The sequence below is a fragment of the Lonchura striata genome, chromosome 2 (assembly GCF_050655825.1).
Source record: "Lonchura striata isolate lonStrDom1 chromosome 2, ASM5065582v1, whole genome shotgun sequence".
NCBI lineage: Eukaryota > Metazoa > Chordata > Aves > Passeriformes > Estrildidae > Lonchura > Lonchura striata.
In genome coordinates this window covers 136246107-136264287 of record NC_140704.1, presented here as the reverse complement: position 1 = coordinate 136264287, position 18181 = coordinate 136246107, and the positions used below count along the sequence as shown (strand labels likewise).

Sequence of the window (18181 nt, the reverse complement as noted above, 5' to 3'; positions counted from 1 at the left end):
ACTGACTAAAGCAGCATGATAGCTCATGCACCAGCTCCAGAGAGACACACTCCCAGCCAGCCAGTCTCCTCCTTCCCTGGCAAATGGCTGTAATCATAGCAAATGGGGCCCAAGAGCTGAACATCTTCACCCTTACAGCAGCCAGCCCAGAGCCCATAGCTACTGCTCCACTATTACATTTCACTACAGTTCTGTTACCAGCATGGTGTCATCAGTTTATGCTACTGCCTCATTTTTGCTTCTGGTGACACAGTTGTGAACAAAATATTAAATAAAGTCCATTCCAAGTCCAGTCCTGAAGGTTTTTCTTTCTGGCATGCTTGTTCTCATTCAGTCAGAGCCCACCATTATCTTCCTATTTATCAGTGCTTTCTTTATATTAAAATTCATGTTTCTCCAATATAAGAAATAAGTTATTTGGTTTATTTCAACATCTTAGTGCAGATTTCATATGCCTTGCCTGAAAAGGTCAGCTATCTTATAAAAAAAAGGCACAATGTTAATTTGGCATGATCTGCTTTGAGCAAATTCATGTTTTATTTCCTCCCATTTTCAATTAATTCCTGTCTCTTTCCTTCAGCATAGTCTTTATGTCCAGCTGATTCATGTACCTAATGCATTAGCAGGAGGATAAAAGAGAGGAAAGTTGGTGCTCAGTTTCCCTGTTTCCCCTCTCTGCTGTGTATCTGTGACACTGCAGTCACTGAAGTCCATGCAGGCAGCCTGAAACAGAAGAAACAAAACAAGGAGTAAAGTCATGAGCTCACCCATGAAACTCTCCCATGGAGCATGAACTGTGAATCCTTCCTGACAGAACCTGTTGCCTCATGAAACTCAGAGCCCAAGGGGCTTAGTCAAATATCTTAGATAGAGATGAAACACTAGTAATTATTAAAGGGCAATTTAAAGGATTATCTTTCTTCACACTCCATAAACTGTTCTTCAACTGGGTTAGAAGGTCATTAACTCCTTGGTTGAAGAGCTCTTGACCAGGTGCACACCATCAATTTAACAATATTCTCTGTACAGTTTGGCCACCACCCAGGGCAGATACCACTGCAGATGGAGAACTGCCTTTCTGCACCAGGGCCATGGCTGCATCCAACTTCCTCAGTGCCCCTCCATTGCAGACACACCATTTCTGGGGAACACAGCAATGTGTGGATACAGTTTGCTTTCCACACATTGCATTTGGAAATAGACAGCATGGCAAACCTCTTACATGCCAAGCAAGAGCAAGGCTGGCTAAAACAGGTGCTGAGTTTGGTAAGCAGGGAGGCTCTATCAACTTGTTAAAAGGATGGTGTCTATCGATTGGGGCATGTAGATAGGTAAGCTGCAGACACAGAGTGAGGTTCAAGGCTCTGCAGCTCGCTGGGAGTGGCTTTGTGAGAATGCCCCTGGCAGGTGCATTGCTCACGTGGCCAGCACTGCAGAGCAGCCCAGCACCGCTGCAGCCCAGGGTGCCCTCCTCGCCTGCCCCCCAGCACACAGACGTTTGGCACAGCAGCAGCACGGGACACTGCCACGATGGCAGGTGCCAGGGGTTAGCACACCATCAATTCCATGCCTGGAGAAGCCTGTGGCTGGTGCTTCAGGAAGGGGTGCAGCTCAGACAGGCAAAGCCTGTATGTCCCTCCAGCTGGGTAGCAGTATGGGATTGTCATCACTTATGTTCCCAAATGACCCAAAAATGAAGAGGTGGGCCCAGCCCAAGCATGTCCCACGCCAGGTTCCTCTGCGCGAGCAGCCGCTCAGGGAAGCACTGCCTGTGCAAAGCTTTGTGTGCACCCAGCCAAGCACTGAGCACTGCCTCAGGCACCTGCCCCTCGCTGTGGTGCCATCCCCTCTGCCCATTCATACATCCCCAGCTCTTCCACCACAGCCATTTAGAGAAACAGTGATGGACCTGCTTCCAGACACCTCCTGGCTGCTGCTGGGGCAAGGTCCACCCCAGGAATCAGACCCCCAGGAGCAGTGCAGTGGCATCCTTTCCCCCCACAAGCTGTACATTTCTTAGTCTCGAGCTACGTTTGTGTTCTGCAGATCACAATGCCAAGAAAGGCATGCTCAGGGGCCTACAGGAGAACACAGGATGCCTGGAAAGGGCAGTTTAAGACTGATTAGTCCTTCAAAACCATTCCACATGTATTTATAAAGCTGCTGTTTCCTAAACTGACAGGACTTTCTATGAGTGCAAGCCCTTCTAACATTCAGTGAACATCAACAATAACAAACAAATGTCAGATTACTAATGTACAATTGGTATGTTGAATGGAACATAATTTATGCAGTTAAAAAAAAAAAAAGTGCAGTGATAGAAACAGTAATGGCACGAAGCTGAGGCAGCAGAGGTTTAGGTTAGCTATCAGGAAAAGGTTTTTCACCCAGAGGGTAGCTGGAACAGACTTTTCAAGAAAGTTGTCACATCACCAAGCCTGACAGAGTTCAAGAAACATTTGACCAACACTCCCAGCCACATGGTGTCATTCTTGGGATGTCCTGTGCAGGGCCAGGAGGTGGACCCAATGATCCTTGTGGGTGCCTCCCAACTCAGCAGATTCTGTGATTCTAAATAAAAAAAACAATTCTCACTTTGTCTCATTATGAGCTTGAATTTTACAGCTGACTATCACAAAATAGAGTGAACCTTTTAGCACTTTTGATACTGTATAAGCTATAAAACCCTTTACTTAGAAAGCAAACTTAAAAAATATTGAGAAGAGAGCATTTTCCTTCCTGCTGTGAAATTAATGCACTATCTCCCTCATGATCAAGTGGTAGAGAAATATAAAAGTGATTTTGCCTAAATACTGATTTCTCTGTTGTACTTTGTTAAGTAGAGCTGATACATCACTCCTGATGCTCTCTTTGGATAATGTCAAACAATAATGAGGCAGAAAATGCAGACTTCAAATAAGGAAGGAAAATAATACTATAATAAAATAATTGTTTCTGAGTTTCTTTAACAACATTTATTGTTAAACAACTGCACTGAAATCCACCTCAGCTTACCAGCTTTCAAATGAAACAACAAACAGTCCCAAAACTGTTGACATTTTGACTATGACTTTTAAAATACATTCATCTCTATAAAGGTTAACCTAAAATATCATGAGAGCTCTCTCACTTTCTTTAAACTTATTCAAGTCCCTCAGCAATGAGGACATAGTCGCTCCATACAAACTATGCCTCCTAAGTGCTAGATTTGAAGAGGATCTTGCCTCAGAAGACACTGCATATGGTGGCAAGGGACAGTTCTTGTTTTTCTTGACATTTTCACAGCTTGGCATTTCAGAGAAAAAAGAGCTCATTAAACAGCTAGTTAATATGCTGGGAATGACCTTGCAAGGAGAAAACAGCATGAGAATAAAGCTCTCATGAAACTCATATTTGGTATGTCAGCTTGGATAGACTGAAAAAGGATGGAAAATGCTGAGAAATGTCTGAAGTTCCAATCTACCTCCCTCTAACTTTGCCCAAGCAAGCTGTCAAGCTGCCTCTCTGTGTAAGAAAGAGTTCTATGGCCAGATATTACATATCTCTGTGCTTTGCAAGAAGGCCCCATGATGGCCACCCTGGAGGCTGGGCTTCAACTATGGCCTTCATTCCAGTTGGTGATCCCCAGCCCATGCTGACCCCAGCAACAGGAGTTTCTCCCAGTACAGAGTTTGGTGGTGAGGAATATACCATGTTTTAATTTTAAAAGATTCAGAAATGGAATCCAGCACGTGAAGGAAAAGTCTTTGGAGAAGATATTTCTGTGGTATGAGACCAATCAGATCCCTCTGTCTTGCTTCCACTGTTCAAGTGGAGATATGCCCTTAAACCAGAATATATCCTCTCCCTTAGGACTTAATACAGATGAAAACTTCAGGGGTCAGATTCTCAGATGGTATAAATTGGTATAATTTCATTAACTGAACCAGCTAGACCCTAATCTCTAGTTGCTGCAAAGCTGCATTTGGGATGCTTCTTTTCCTACACTTTTCTAGATGACAATCATCCTTCTGTCTGACCATCACTACATTATTACAGAACAGTGATTTTTTCCCCTAGGCAGAATCTGACCACAAAACAAAGAGTTGTCAGAAGCCTCAGGAAATCAGCTGGTCCATCATCTACTCTGCAGCAGGATTAGCTGTAGTTGCATGTAGACTTGTTCTCTATCTTCAGATACCATAGCCTATGGATACTCCCAGGAGTTTTGCTTTTAATGGCTGGGCAATTTTATTCATAGCAAGAGAAAAAGTCGATGAAACAGAGGAGATTTAGAGGCAGCTGCTCACCAAGATCCCACCTGAATATAGGAGTGGGATTGGGCTGGGTAATAGGAAGGAGCACAAACTGCACACTGGGATCCACCAGAAGCACTTTTTTGTGTTTGTATTGGTAAGTGTAGCAAACTGGCGCTGGTTGTTGCTGTCAGTGATATTCTGAGAGTTTGGAAGAAGTGGAAGATACTCTGTGTGGTTGGGCCAAGGGATTATTAGGGTTCAACTGATGGCATGGACTAAGGACTCAGCAATACTCTGAAGCTGTGGGAAATAAATGATCATTCTCCTTCTGCATGCTGTAAGGTGATTGTTACTCCAGTTGTAACATACACTGTGCCACAACTGTGTCTTAGCTCTTTCCAGACCATTTTTAAAAAATCTGTGGCACTGTGTGCCTGATGGATGCAATGATTTATCAAGCACAAAACTAGCCACAAGAAACAGACTGAGATCTATGAAAGATCATTTCTTCATGTAAAACCCATGAAACTGAATTACTGAATGCAAAGAGCCCTCCAGAGAGTTTCTGTGCAGAATAAAATAATTGCCATTTTTCATTTGTTCTAACAACATTTTATCTTATGCTCAGTTGTAGTTTGAAAACCTAAACCAACAAGACACCAGACCAAGATACACCCACAGCTGAAAAACAGAATCCAGTGTGCTGACTGCATTGACACAGACAAAAAAGTCCTTCTTGCCAGTAGAACCACAATCATATGATTATTAATTTACTTTAAGTTCAGCAAATCATCCTCCAGTAATTACTAGACTAATCTAATCTCGCTTGCATTTTAACATCCAATTAAAAAGACATATGCCACAATAAGCATAAAAAATCAACCGACCTGCAGCAGCACCAAACACATAAACCTGTCCACAAACCTGAATGGGGAATAACACCTGACAGAAGTTCTCAAGAAGATGATGTTATCTGTCATTTCTCTTGGAGCCTTCCTTTTACTTAAATCAGAGTAGACCATGCATGAACTTTTCCCAACACACACAAAGGCACAAGTCATAACCAAAAAATTTCAGTCAAATTTTTCTAGAGGATCCACCGGGAGATGGTATCATGTGTTTTTAACTGCTTTAAAGTTAAGTAAAGTACTGAGGCTTGCTGAGGTCCAGGATAAGTTAAGTAAACCTAGTAAAGTACTGAGGCTTGCTGAGGTTCAGGATCTGAGCATTTGTAGAAGCATGTCCATGCTTGTGTGTGAAAGGGGAAGGCAAATAAGCCATAAAACAATACAATGTGTCAAGACATCAATTATTTTTTCCATCAATTACACTAAGTCTACATCTTTAATTAAAATTAAATTATAATAGCTCTAGACTTATAATCCATGTCAGGAAAGACAGTCATCAGCTTCCTGATGGGCAATGTCAGACGCGGGGTTTCTGTTCCCCAGGGTGTCAGTTTTAAGCTGAAGATCTCAGCTGAACCACCACTGTGTTATTTGGAAAGCAGCATCCTCCTTGTGTGGTGATGTGGAAATGCAACAAGAATTACCGTAGGAGCTCATAGAAAAGTCCAGGACACAATTAGAGGGCCAGGCTCCTGTTCCTGTAATGGGAGTGATGCAGTGATCCCATGCACTGAGAGCACAGCCTGAGATCCTGATCCTCTCCTCTTTCCTGCACTTCTTTGCCTTCTTGAAGTTCACAGTTGTCTTCCTAAGGAGATACTTGGCTGAGCTGAGCACTACTTTTCCCCGAAGGAAACCAAAGGAGAAGTGACTGGCTCCCCATTACACAGTAATTTAGTGACTGGCGAGCATTTGCCCACAAAGTGGAAGGCAACCTCTCAGTTCCCCCTCCTCAGCATGATCACAATTCAGGCTTTCCTCTACCCACTTACATATAACCTCAGGCTTTTTCTCTCTTCCTGCTCCAGATCTGTCTTCCTGTCTGGACCCAGCTTGGCTTTTGCCAGCCCCAGTGCTGGTGGTTAGAGAATACAAACCATGGGTTTGAATGCCTTCAGGAGGGTTGAGTATTGGATCCAGGTGCTTTGCAACACAAACCAAGAATGTCAGCCATTATGCTTGAGTGGCAAGCAGAAGTGCCACCAGTAAGGGCCAAATCCTAACAATGGCAGCAACGGTGCTTTGTGGTGATCTCAGAGATGTGCATGGGGCAAAACCAGGCTGTAAAATGGTGGACTTCAGGCTTCCTAATGCCAAAAGTCTAGATGCTGAGGGACCTTATGTGTGCCTACTTTCTCAGTATAATCCCTTCATTTCCTGCATGTCTAGGGACTACAGGTACTTTACAGAATCACAGAATATACTGAGTTGGAAGGGACCCAAAAAATCATCAAGTCCAATTCATAAGTGAATGGCCCATACAGGGATAAAATCCACAGCCTTTGTGTTATTAGCACCAGGAGCTAATAGAGTTAGGCTGTGCTGAAGAGAATGCCTTTACAATTGCCTTCTGGAGGTAAGACATCTATATTTCACCAAAAGCCAAGATCAAGCACTCTGGCTTTCACTGAAAGTTACTATTAAAAAAAGATACCCAAGAGTTTTACATCATAATAGCAATAGACAGTCTTGGTTTATTGGATTAGGAATTAGAAATGGCATTAGGTGTAATTTTAAATTAGCGCAAGCTAAATATGAGAAGACAAATATTATCATTCTGCTAGGGTGCTTCAAATCATGTATTATATGCCTGGTTTTAAGCACTGGACCTTAGGTATTAAAGACAAAGGTATATACTGCCTCAGAAGAGTTCAGCAAATCCTTTTTTCTAAAAGATGTAACAACCAAATTTAGCCCTGGTGTAATTCTGTTGCTTTCAATCCCAAGAGTTAACTTTGCTGTGTGTTTCCAAGTTAGGAAAAGACTCAAGAAACAATATGAAAAATGCCCTTCTGTGTCACAGCACCTCTCATGCTAAAGCCTAGACACACACACAAGATCTGTGACATATTTGATGTACCATGGACCAGAGAACTGTACCTCTCAAGGGATCTCCTAAGATTAAGCCTCAAAACATTCTGCGTGACCTTGGGAAAAGCACTTAATTTTTCTCTGGCTAGGTCTATTGTATAAATTCAACCCTGCCAGGGGGATGTTCCAGGGCATTGGAATTCAATCCTGTATAAACTGTTGACATAATCCTTGGCATAAGTTTTGCTGAAGCCAACTGGCAGTGTCCCAGACAATTCCCCACACAGCTCAAGAGTCAGCACAACCCAAGGCTATCCCTGGCAGATGTGAAGAAGGCCAGCCCCTCCACTTTGGAGGGAAACTCAGGGAACACAGCCTGCTCCGTGCCAGCCTCTGTGCTCAACAGCGAGCCTGGGCATGTTTTGTTGATGAGTACAAACATATCTGATCCACCTAAAATGGGGATAATGTATAGTTTCCTTTATAAAGACCTGTGTGATTTAAGCATGCAACTACCATTATGGTTATATCATATAGCTGGACTCCCCATTAGATTATTTGAAAGCACTTGTAAATGAACTGTCTTTCCCCTCTCTGAGTATCAGGGAACAGCTGCCAGAAAATACTTCCTATAGGAAATTCATGCTCACACCTACAGGTAATGCCTGCCAGAAAAAAAAAAGGGAGTAGCATGGTGGCCCATAGGGCAAGATTTCTAATTTCCTGCTTTGTAGGTGTGGGAGAAAAGATGTTTATACATTGTTCTCCTTCCTGTGAGAGAGTAAGGTTGCCTTGTCCATCTCCAGAGGTCCTTTGCTTTAGTTGATGCTCTCTTTCCCACCTGGCAGTCTTGCCATGGCCATAGGAGCCATCTGCGCTTGTGCGATGGATGCACTTTCATCACTGCAACAGCTTTGAGCCAACTATCCTCTCTTCCAAAAAAGAGATCAATTGAAGAGCAGTTGGTGATGCCGCAGATCTGCTCTAAAGGCCAGTAAGCAATAATCTGCAATTATTGCAGCAGAATGGAAAGGAGGTAGAAGCAAAGAGAAAGCCCCCACCTCCTTCTAGGGTCACTCCTTCCCTTCATCCTTGCCAAGTATTCTGAATCTCTTCACCTTGTTTGAGCCTATCACTTGAAAACATTTACTTACAGATCCTACCAGATGCACAAACAATTGGTATCTCCTCCAAGCACTTTGGACTTCAGTGAGCTAAGACCTGGGTTCAAAATTCAAGTTATACTTCATCCACCAGATTCCAGCCCTCAGTGAAAGGCAGTCACTTATGGGATGGGACACTGGAGCTTTGTAACAGCTCCTTCTGGTATTAATTACCAGCCTCCACAGTCAAGGGCTACCTTTTTGGCCAAATGGACACACAAATGATTGCCAACACTAAGCCTCTTCTATTTGCTCATCCTGAAGCAGCAGGCTCTGTCACTGTCCCACACTCCCCTGCCAAACAGAACTGAACCAGCTACTCCTAATTTAAATGAGTGCAAATTTATATATAAGTAGTATCTTTAATAAAAAAGCCTTTCTAATCAAAACTACATACATATATTTGATTACTAATATAGGATAATATGGTTTGCAATACCATACTGATACTTTCAAACAATCCTGTTTTGGAAATGCACCATTCTGAGGCTTTTGTTCCCAGCAGCATACACACAATTTCCTTCAGAGCTGTCAGCCTTCACCTTTATAGAGACTCTGTGTGCAGGTGCATTATAACCCACAGCTGGAACTGTTTTTATTAAATACTTTATGTCTAAAAAACAACAAAAATAGAACCGATGATAATTATTATGGCAGTTCTTTCTCTAAGATTACAGAAGAAACCAATCTCTGATAAAGGAAGACACTCAGCTATGTATTGAGCCACTAAGCAATTGTCTAAGTGTTCACTAGCCCATTTTACAGAGGGGTTGTGTTTGCAAGAGGCTTTCATCCTAAAATCATGCTCTCTGCATAGATGATCCTGTAGCCTTCATCATCTGCTGCTCTCTTGTCTCAGTTCTGAATGAAGGAATAAAATTATTCTTGCACACTTCGAAGGACCAACTGCCAAAGAAATCTTACAGCTGCACAGAAGACAGAATGGTTCAGCCAGTGGAGAATTTATGAGACTGGCTGTAACAGGACTTACTCCATCACCCCACCTCTCTTCTTCTGATGGCAATATAAAAGTAAATAATGAGCCTACAAAAGCTGAGTTTGGCACTAGTTCTGTATGAAAAATGAGGATGCTTCATTGCTCTCAGAAATTTTTAAATTAGATGGATTATCAGCTGCTAGGCTACATTTTTTAAGTGTTTTTTTGGCGAAGTGCCCCTGTAGACTGTAATGAATTGTCCAAAATCTTCTACCCACTATTCCAAAAGCTGAAACCTTCTACAGCATTTGCAACAGCTGCACTTTTCAGAAAGGCAGAAATACGCTCAAATTTAGCTACACATTTGGCAACCTCTATCCCAGACATTCACAGGACTCCAGCCATTGCTTCTCCCACCTCACAAAAAGAATTGCTTTTGACTGACAACACTTGAATTTTGACTCAGCCAAACCACAGTACAGGTACATAAAACCCGTGGCCAGTTGGCACTAGCTCAGTCCTGGAGCTGATGGTACCTGCCCTTCAGATTTTCCAAAGGAGAGTAACCCTTGCGTCACACTACTCAATGCCTCTTTTGTTCTGGTTTTAATCCTGTGTCCAGCCACGGGTTTATGGGACTCCTGAATTGCTGTCAGCAGGAAAGATGCCACTTGGTGCCCATTTGCAAAAGACTCAGCACTTACAGACTCAAGCTATGAGTCAAAAACCACAATTATGGGAAAGTAAGTCATGCACAGAGCAGCAAAAGCAAGGATACTGGAGTAATGCCTATTATGCACAGAAAAAACAGTGAGATGAAGGAACTGTGTTGTTAAGAGAGAGAAAGAGAGAATGAGAGAATGTAGGTTATAGGCTGAAACCAACTCAATTTTTTTTTTTTTTTTTTTTTTGTAATTATGTGAAACAAAAACTTATTTGTGTTATTTTAGAAAAGGAGACACTTGGTCCAAGTCATACTATTTTCATGAGGCAAGAAGGTTAGGTGGTCTCACTTGTTTTTAGCGAGGTGGACGGTCCGAGGTGGCTGAATCGCTGAACCGGCCCCGGCGGGGCGCTCAGGAGCTCCCCAGCGCAGCCATTTCCCGTTCCTTCCCAAGCCTCAGCTCCCGGATCCCTCCGGCGCCGCGGAGCTCCGTGAGGCGGAGCGAGCGGCCCCTGCTCGGCCGGGCCCGCCGGCGGCGCAAGGCCGCCATCTCGCGGCGGCGGGGAGCGGCGGGGAGCGGCGGGGAGCGGCGGGGAGCGGCGGGGAGCGGCGGGGAGCGGCGGGGGGCGGCGGGGGGCGGCGGGGGGCGGCGGGGAGCGGCGGGGGGCGGCGGGGGGCGGCGGGGGGCGGCGGGGAGCGGCGGGGGGCGGCGGGGGGCGGCGGGGAGCGGCGGGGGGCGGCGGGGGGCGGCGGGGGGCGGCGGGGAGCGGCGGGGGGCGGCGGGGAGCGGCGGGGAGCGGCGGGGAGCGGCGGGGGGCGGCGGGGAGCGGCTGCGGGCCGCGGACTGCGGGGCGGGACGGCGGTCAGGGATAGCGGGTCAGGGACGGCGGGGCAGGGATGGCGGGTCAGGGATGGCGGTGAGGGACGGCGGGTCAGGGATGGCGGTGAGGGATAGCGGGTCAGGGATGGCGGGTCAGGGATAGCGGTGAGGGATAGCGGGTCAGGGACGGCGGGTCAGGGATAGCGGTCAGGGATGGCGGGTCAGGGACGGCGGGTCAGGGATAGCGGTCAGGGATGGCGGGTCAGGGATGGCGGTGAGGGACGGCGGGGCAGGGACGGCGGGTCAGGGATAGCGGTCAGGGACGGCGGGTCAGGGATAGCGGTCAGGGACGGCGAGGGCTCCGCAGGCGGCGGGAGCGGAGCGGCTGCGAACCACGGAGGGATAAAACCCCCAGGATCGGGGCGCCAGAGCCCCTCATGAGCACGGGCCGGGCTGCGCGCAGCCTGCATCCCCCCAGGGGAGCGCCCCTCTCGCCTGAGGCGAGCAGGGCAGCTTTAGTTTACATAGAAACTGACATCTTCCTGGAAAATTTAGTAAGGGAAATGGGAAAAAAAAAAAAAAAAAGGGTTGGGCGGTGATGGGACGGAAATTTTCAAACCAGAAAGGCAGATATACATCTGATGGGAAGAAAGGACTTTCTCGCTGTCTGCTGGCTTTGTAACAGCCAGATGCACTCTGGTGTTATTTCACTGAATCACACGGTCAATTAGACTGGAAAATGCCTCTGAGATCATGGAGACCAACCTATGAGCAAACCACCACCATGTCAACTAGACCATGTACTGAGTGGCATGTCCAGTCTTTCCTTAAACACCTCCAGGGACAGTGACACCACCACCTCCCTGGGCAGCCCATTTTAGTGCTTGATCACCCCTTCTATGTAGAAATTCCTCCAAATGTCCAACCTGAACCCCCCCTGGCAGCTTCAGGTGATGTTCTCTTGTCGTGTTCCTGGCTGTCTGGGAGAAGAGGCCAATCCCCATCTGGCTACAACCTCAGCTCAAGGAATTCTAGAGCATGATAAGGTCCCCCCTGAGCCTCCTCAGACCTCACAGATACCATGTACAGAGAGGGCTGCTCCATCCCATTTTCCTGCCAAACTGCATTGTTTTGAAATTTCTCCTACCATTTGCCTGCCTCTGGCTGAATTTCAGGTTGAAATTTTCAGCTTGAAAAAATAGTTATGCCAGGACTACAATCGGTTAGGGGTGAAACACTTCTTTTTGCCCATGTTAAAATCATGTACAGTCATTTTGTACCATTAAATGCCACAAATTTCTGCAAACTTGAGTGAGACCCTGCTTTGAGGCATGAATTTGATAAGAAGCCAAAGGAATGTAACTTTAGCCTAAACTATTAAAATGTTAAAAGATGCAGAAAATGTTCTTCTCAGTAGGAAATTTTTAGACTTTAGCAGCTAAATTCTATGGAGATGTATTAAATTCTAGCATAGGACCATCACATATAAAGGCAACTTTCCCTTCCAGTGCTGCCTTTGGGTGCTGCAGGCTGCAGCTGTTGGTTGGGTGCCTTGAATTCCTCCATTTGGTGGTTTGTGTGCTTAACTACCCCTAGTGATGGTTCACAGAAAGTGGCAGCTCAGTGCCTCAGCTCAGGAGCTGCCACACCCTCTGCTCAAGCAGAGATGGGTGTCATACCATGGATGTTTCAGCTGTGACCCGTGGCACCCATGTACCATGACCCATACAGGTGTGGATATAAAGTCATGTGGTGGATTTGTTTTCCAGTTTGGTCTCCAAAAACCTGGGCAGTTAAACATTCACAGAAGTTAACATAAAGGTCACAAAGCCACATAAACCACTCCAAAACACAGTGGTTGACTGTGCAACCATCATTCCAGCCCTTGTGCATCAGCATTAAAGGGCATCAGACCCTCACCCTTCTGGCTTTGGCTGGATGGAGCTCTGTAGCAGCAGCTCTCTGGCCAAGAGAGCAGGCACAGACTTTCCCAGGCATTTTCCCAAGGAAGGCTGTAAGAAGATCAGAGAAAGAATGAGAAATAATTCTTATCTCCACTTTTACACCTGCTGTTGTGTGCATTGCATGTCATAGAGATTTGTTTACCAAAAGGTAATTTCTTAATTAGACACTGGATGGTGTTTAAATAGATAGACCAATTAACTCAAAACTGTATCGGACTAGCCATAAGTGTTACTGAGTTTCTTAATTAGTATAATATAGTATAAGATGATATAATAAAGCAATTAATCAGCCTTCTACAATCATAGAGTCATGCTAATTACCTCTCTGGAAACCTGCAACAGCAGGGTTGAGTCTCTGGTCCCCTCTATATCACAGTGGTGGAAGCCCTGGGCATGTTAAGATCGGCGCTGTAGCAAGTTCACATGAAACTGAAGAGACCAAGCCAGGGAGTCGTGCAGCTTAGTATTGTTCAGTGTCTGAGCATGAGGAGCTCAGGTGCAGCCGGACCGCAGTCCTGCCTTCCCATGGCTCCCCTGCCACACTTCTCATGGGCTTGGCAGGCTCATACTCTTCATGGGCATGAGTAGGACAAGTACTTTTGTGGTCTCAGAGAGGTCAGATGTTTCTGAACCTAAGGTGGACATTAGGAACCCAGCGTTTCTGCTGTTAAAAAAAAGTGCATCTCTAAAATACAAGAGATCATTAATTAATACAAACAGTTTTCCTTTTCAGTTTGCAATGAGCTCTGCTACTGAGAGCTCCGTGGCTTGGAAGAGGACAAGGACGTTCAGCTTCTATCGGGGAAACCAGTTTTCATCCCCCACGAGCGCATAGCAGTACAATCTCAGAAACGCGGGCCGTCGCACGCCCTTCTCTCCCCCAGGAGTAAGCCGGGCAGCAGCGGGGATTCCCTCTCCCGGCGCTGCCGCAGCTCCTTCCTGCGCGGTCAGAGCCCCTCGCTGCGGGGCTCGGCCCCGGCTGCCGGCAGCCCCGCGCTCCGCCGGCTCATGGCATTTGTGTCGCATCACTCAGCTGCCGTCTGGCTGAGCGGCAGCCAGTTCTCTGGAGCACAAATACCCGGCTTGTAGGTGACAGCACGCTGCTTTCCTACACACAGCCGTGCTCTGCTGTCTCCAGCGAAAACTGGCGAGAGACTCAAGCCATTAATTTTGAGGACTTGTGAAAAAATGTATATCAGAAGAATCCTTCCCTTCTACATTTTGTTATACGCAGATAATGATGAGTTTGGTTGGTTTGTTTGGGGTTTTTAAATATATATTTTTGCTGTAGTTTTGGATTTCACTCAAGATGTATGAATATCAGACATCATTGCTATAGCTCCAGTAGGGAAGCGGCTTATTTGGAGGGTCAGGGAAATCCCAACCTCTGGTTGCCCTGATTTCTTTCAGTGAGGAGGGAATGCTGAGTCAATGAAAATTACCAGCTCTTTGTCACTGGAAATCTCACACGTTTGGGAAGTGACTAAGCTGTGGTTTTGGGGAGACGGCCTTTTATAGATGAACAAGAAGAAAAGAATGCTCAGTTTGTGTGAAGTTAGAGATCAAAAATCTGAAAATGGTAGCGGAACTCAGGAAAACCTCTGGAGTGGGTTGTCTGTAAGGTCCAATAGGGTGGAGAGAAGGTACGGCAGATAGCAGAAACATTGCTTGTGTAGGTTTGACTTCTTGGATTGATTTTTCCCGTGAACACAGACACAATTTCAAACTTTGAAACCTAAGTGTTTAGTACACTACAGGTCTTCCTTTATATATCCAATTGTGATACATATGAGAATATTGCTTGTATTCCACCACATTAAGCTGACAGTGGGAAGGCAGTCCAAATATGCTTCGCAGGGTGTGTAATGAAGATCTTGATGGTCCTTTATCTAGAACAAACCAGAAAATGCTGTCAATTGACCAGTTTCCTTTCAGACAAATTAATAAAATCATGTTACCATGCAGTTCTCATGATAAATCAGTAACAGGCTGCAGAGAGACCTCCTGTGAGTTTCCATCCTGCCTATTCAATAGCACAAGAAATTTCTCTGGGAGCGTCTGGTAGGAAGATCATTTCCACTGTAGTGGGAGATTACCTAGACTGCAAGGCTTCCACAAGACACTGCTGCTCCAGGAGGTCCCACAGATCAGCTGTCTAAGCAGAGTGAGTCTTCCTGCTTTGCTTCTGTTTCCATTGATTTTCAGGAGTGCTCATGTTTCTGCCAAGGCTCAGTGGAAGGAAGGCCTGCAGGGCTTTAACCATCAGTTTGAACTGAATTTGTGCTGACTCTTGGACACACAGCATATAATTTCTGGTCAGCTGTAGCCTTTCCTGCATGCTGGCACATTAAGTGGTGGCTCTCTGCATTTCTGAGAACTGTAGGTTATAATTTCTAGTAAAATCAACCATTTCTTTCTGTTTTTCTACTATTCTTCTGCTTTACCAAATGAATCAATAAATTACTTGAGCTCCAATGTGAAGCATTGCTGCACGTTACCTAAAAGCCTGAACTGGCAGCAGTGAGGAACTCCCACCTGCAGGACTCACCTCACCTTGTACTTCTGTCAATTCATCAGTTTCCTTTCAGACAAATTCTGTTCTCACCTTTGGCTTGTCCAAATGTAGTACCCCTGGGCAGGAGCTGACTTCTGCCTTGTGTTTGTCCCACACCCAAATGATCCTGCTCCTTGAACAACAACACTTCTGCTTCTTTAATACATTGTCATAATCCTATGGGAACCTTCAAGTCCTATTGGGGTAAGAGGTGCCACACTGCCAAACAGCTTGCAGGCTATGTGGTGGCTAATTTATTGGCATAAAATTACAGGGTGACCCAGGCTGATCTGAGCAATAGCCTGCTACTCCATATCCATCCAGGAGGTATGGGGTGTTCTTTCCAAAATTTTGATTTCCTGGTTTGGCAGGATTCAGGTTTTTTGATACAGTTACAAAGTCCATTGACAGGCTAAACCAAAATGAGGTCGAAGTATACAGAAATTATAACAGGAAATAAAGGTTGGCAACTCTGAAATAAATACCAATTTTGACCTCTGATTTTTTAATAAAAGCAAGACATTTAATTCTACCACACTTTCCACCAGGTCATCTAGAAAGAACCAGAACAGCACATAACTCTGATAGTCATGCACATGTATGGGTAGGAGCCAGATACTAAGCAGTGTTCATAGCCCAGTGGGATGGAAGCAGACTTCACCTGGGGCTTCAGGGTACTGCTACCATGTAAATTAGAAGCAGCTCCATTCTGTCTCCACCATAAGTGATAAACAAGTCATGAAAGATGTAAGGTTGAATTATGTCATTCTTGAGCACAGTAATCTCCTTTTAGTGGGCTGAAATTTGTTCTGCTAGCTTTGCAATTTAGCATGCAGGTATCTCATGCTTTTGGTTAACTATGCATTTGATGACTTCTCAGATGTCATGTGAAGGGCCTGCTTTCTGTCTTCTCTGTCTGTGGCAGCCATATAGGCTATGCCAAAAATATGTCCAAGTCAAGCGCTTTGCTCCAGATGTAAACTGCCTCAATTGTAACTCCTGCACACTTTTAATAGACTTCAGTAAGTTTGAAAACCAGCATAAAACACAGATTTCTCCGAACTTAAAACTTTGCTGTTTTTACAGTGTGTTATGTTTTTGGGCAGGAAATCTTGATTAGATGCCAAGTTGGTAGGATATTCAATACCCCCCCATAAAATGTTTATAGTTGGGTGTGTATATCTAAGTGGACCTTTTTGCTGCTAAGTGAACATGATTTGAGAATCAGTCAGGCAGTTGCAGAGTGCAGAGAAATTCCTTCCAATAAACAGTGTAAGCCATTCTCTTCATATGAGAGAGCCATTCCTGTCAGAGCCTCAGATCCAGAGTTCCTTCCAGTATCTTCAGCATTTCCTGCTGTATAAACCTGAGCTTTAATTTAGTTCATAGTTTTAAATGATGGGACTGTGATTAAAGCTATGCACATCATTTGCTTTCACAAGTATAAACCAGAAGCTTGATCCTACCCTAACAAAGGCAGATCCTTAGTGGTTCTACTATAACAACCACAGCAGTAACTAAATGGCAGACATCAGATTTTTTTTCATAAATATGTGCTTTTGCAATTTTTTAGAAGTATAAAATTTGCATGCACATTTGTAACTTATGTATGTGGCTCAGCTGTACAAAACAATGTGTCTTCTTATACTAGGTAATATATTTACATGACACTATTATAAATATAGGGTTGTAGAAGGTCAGCTTTACAAATACCCTGTCCTCATTCATATCTCATAAAGATGTGCTAAAACATCTCCATTGTGTTGTTTGCAAACATGCCAAACTAGTGTATAAAATATACTCCATGGTTAAATTATCTTATTCCATGAGCAGAAGCTATCTGATTATCCTCACATTAAAATTAGTCTCTTTATACCACTTTTACATTAAAAAATATTTTCTCACTTATAGAAGCTGAAATAAGTTTTAGAGAGGCTTTTAAAAAGTATCCTTGGTTTCCATTTGCTACCCATTATTGCAGAAAGCCTTTCTATAAGCTGAGTATCTCAGTAAGGAGACATGACAGAGCAGGCACAGGGATGTGCCAAGCGAGCTCCTCCCAAAGCTGCGATGTCCTGTAGTTCAGGCCGAACCTCCAGCAGCCTCTGCGAGCGCCCAGCTCGGGGTGTTTTTCAGTCTGGGTGCCTGCAGGAGTCCCACCTGTTGTTCAGTGTCTCAGGCCTTGCAGAAGCACATCTGACTGAGGAGCATATCCACAATGGCTGGAACCCCTGGCTGCACGGTGGCTGTGTCACTGCCATGCTGCAGCCTCTGTGCTGCTTACAAGAGGTCACCGATGACAGTGCATTTGGTCCTGTCACAGTCTCTTTTATGTGTCTCAAACCCCCTGTAGAGCATGGCACATTAAGCAATCAGCAAAGCAAATTGGACCCAGGAGTGCAGTGGAGCATACTGCAGAGAAAGGCAGCAAGCTGCTGGGAAAGCTGCAAGTGTGACCTTACACAGCACTTGTCCTTTTGTGACTGCTGAGGCTAGCAATGCTCTCAGGAGGACAGCTGCTACTCACTTCTGGGGCGCTGGTGCCAAGCCACTGGAATTCTGCCACTGTAACTAATGAATTCCCTTAGGAACCTCTGAGTTAGGTTTAACATTTTGCAAAATGCTTTTATTCCCAAATGCACCGGTAAGGATGTCCAGCTGGTTTGGATGCACAAGACTTCACAGGACACATACTACACAGCCAAAGGTTAATAAAGCTAAGATACAAACTTAAAACCACATTTGTCCTTTGAATAGTTCCCCAGATAATATGATTTTCCACCAAATTAGCAGCAGATTAATTATCAGGGTTCTGCTGGCTTGTCTGATATGAAACCTGTTCTGCTTGAGGAAAGGAAGAACTTTCACACAAGGGTGCTAGAGAATGTGCAGTTGGGAAGCA

General features: G+C 45.0%; 1 long non-coding RNA gene across 1 annotated transcript; it reads right to left on the bottom strand.

Annotated features, from left to right (window-relative positions):
• Positions 1-515: 515 nt before the first annotated feature.
• On the bottom strand, positions 516-10461 carry LOC146768443 (uncharacterized). Its single transcript, XR_014953018.1, has 2 exons — positions 10291-10461; positions 516-723 (listed from the first exon to the last, which is right to left on the bottom strand). It is a non-coding gene; the product is annotated as an uncharacterized LOC146768443 (long non-coding RNA).
• Between the last annotated feature and the right edge of the window lie 7720 nt (positions 10462-18181).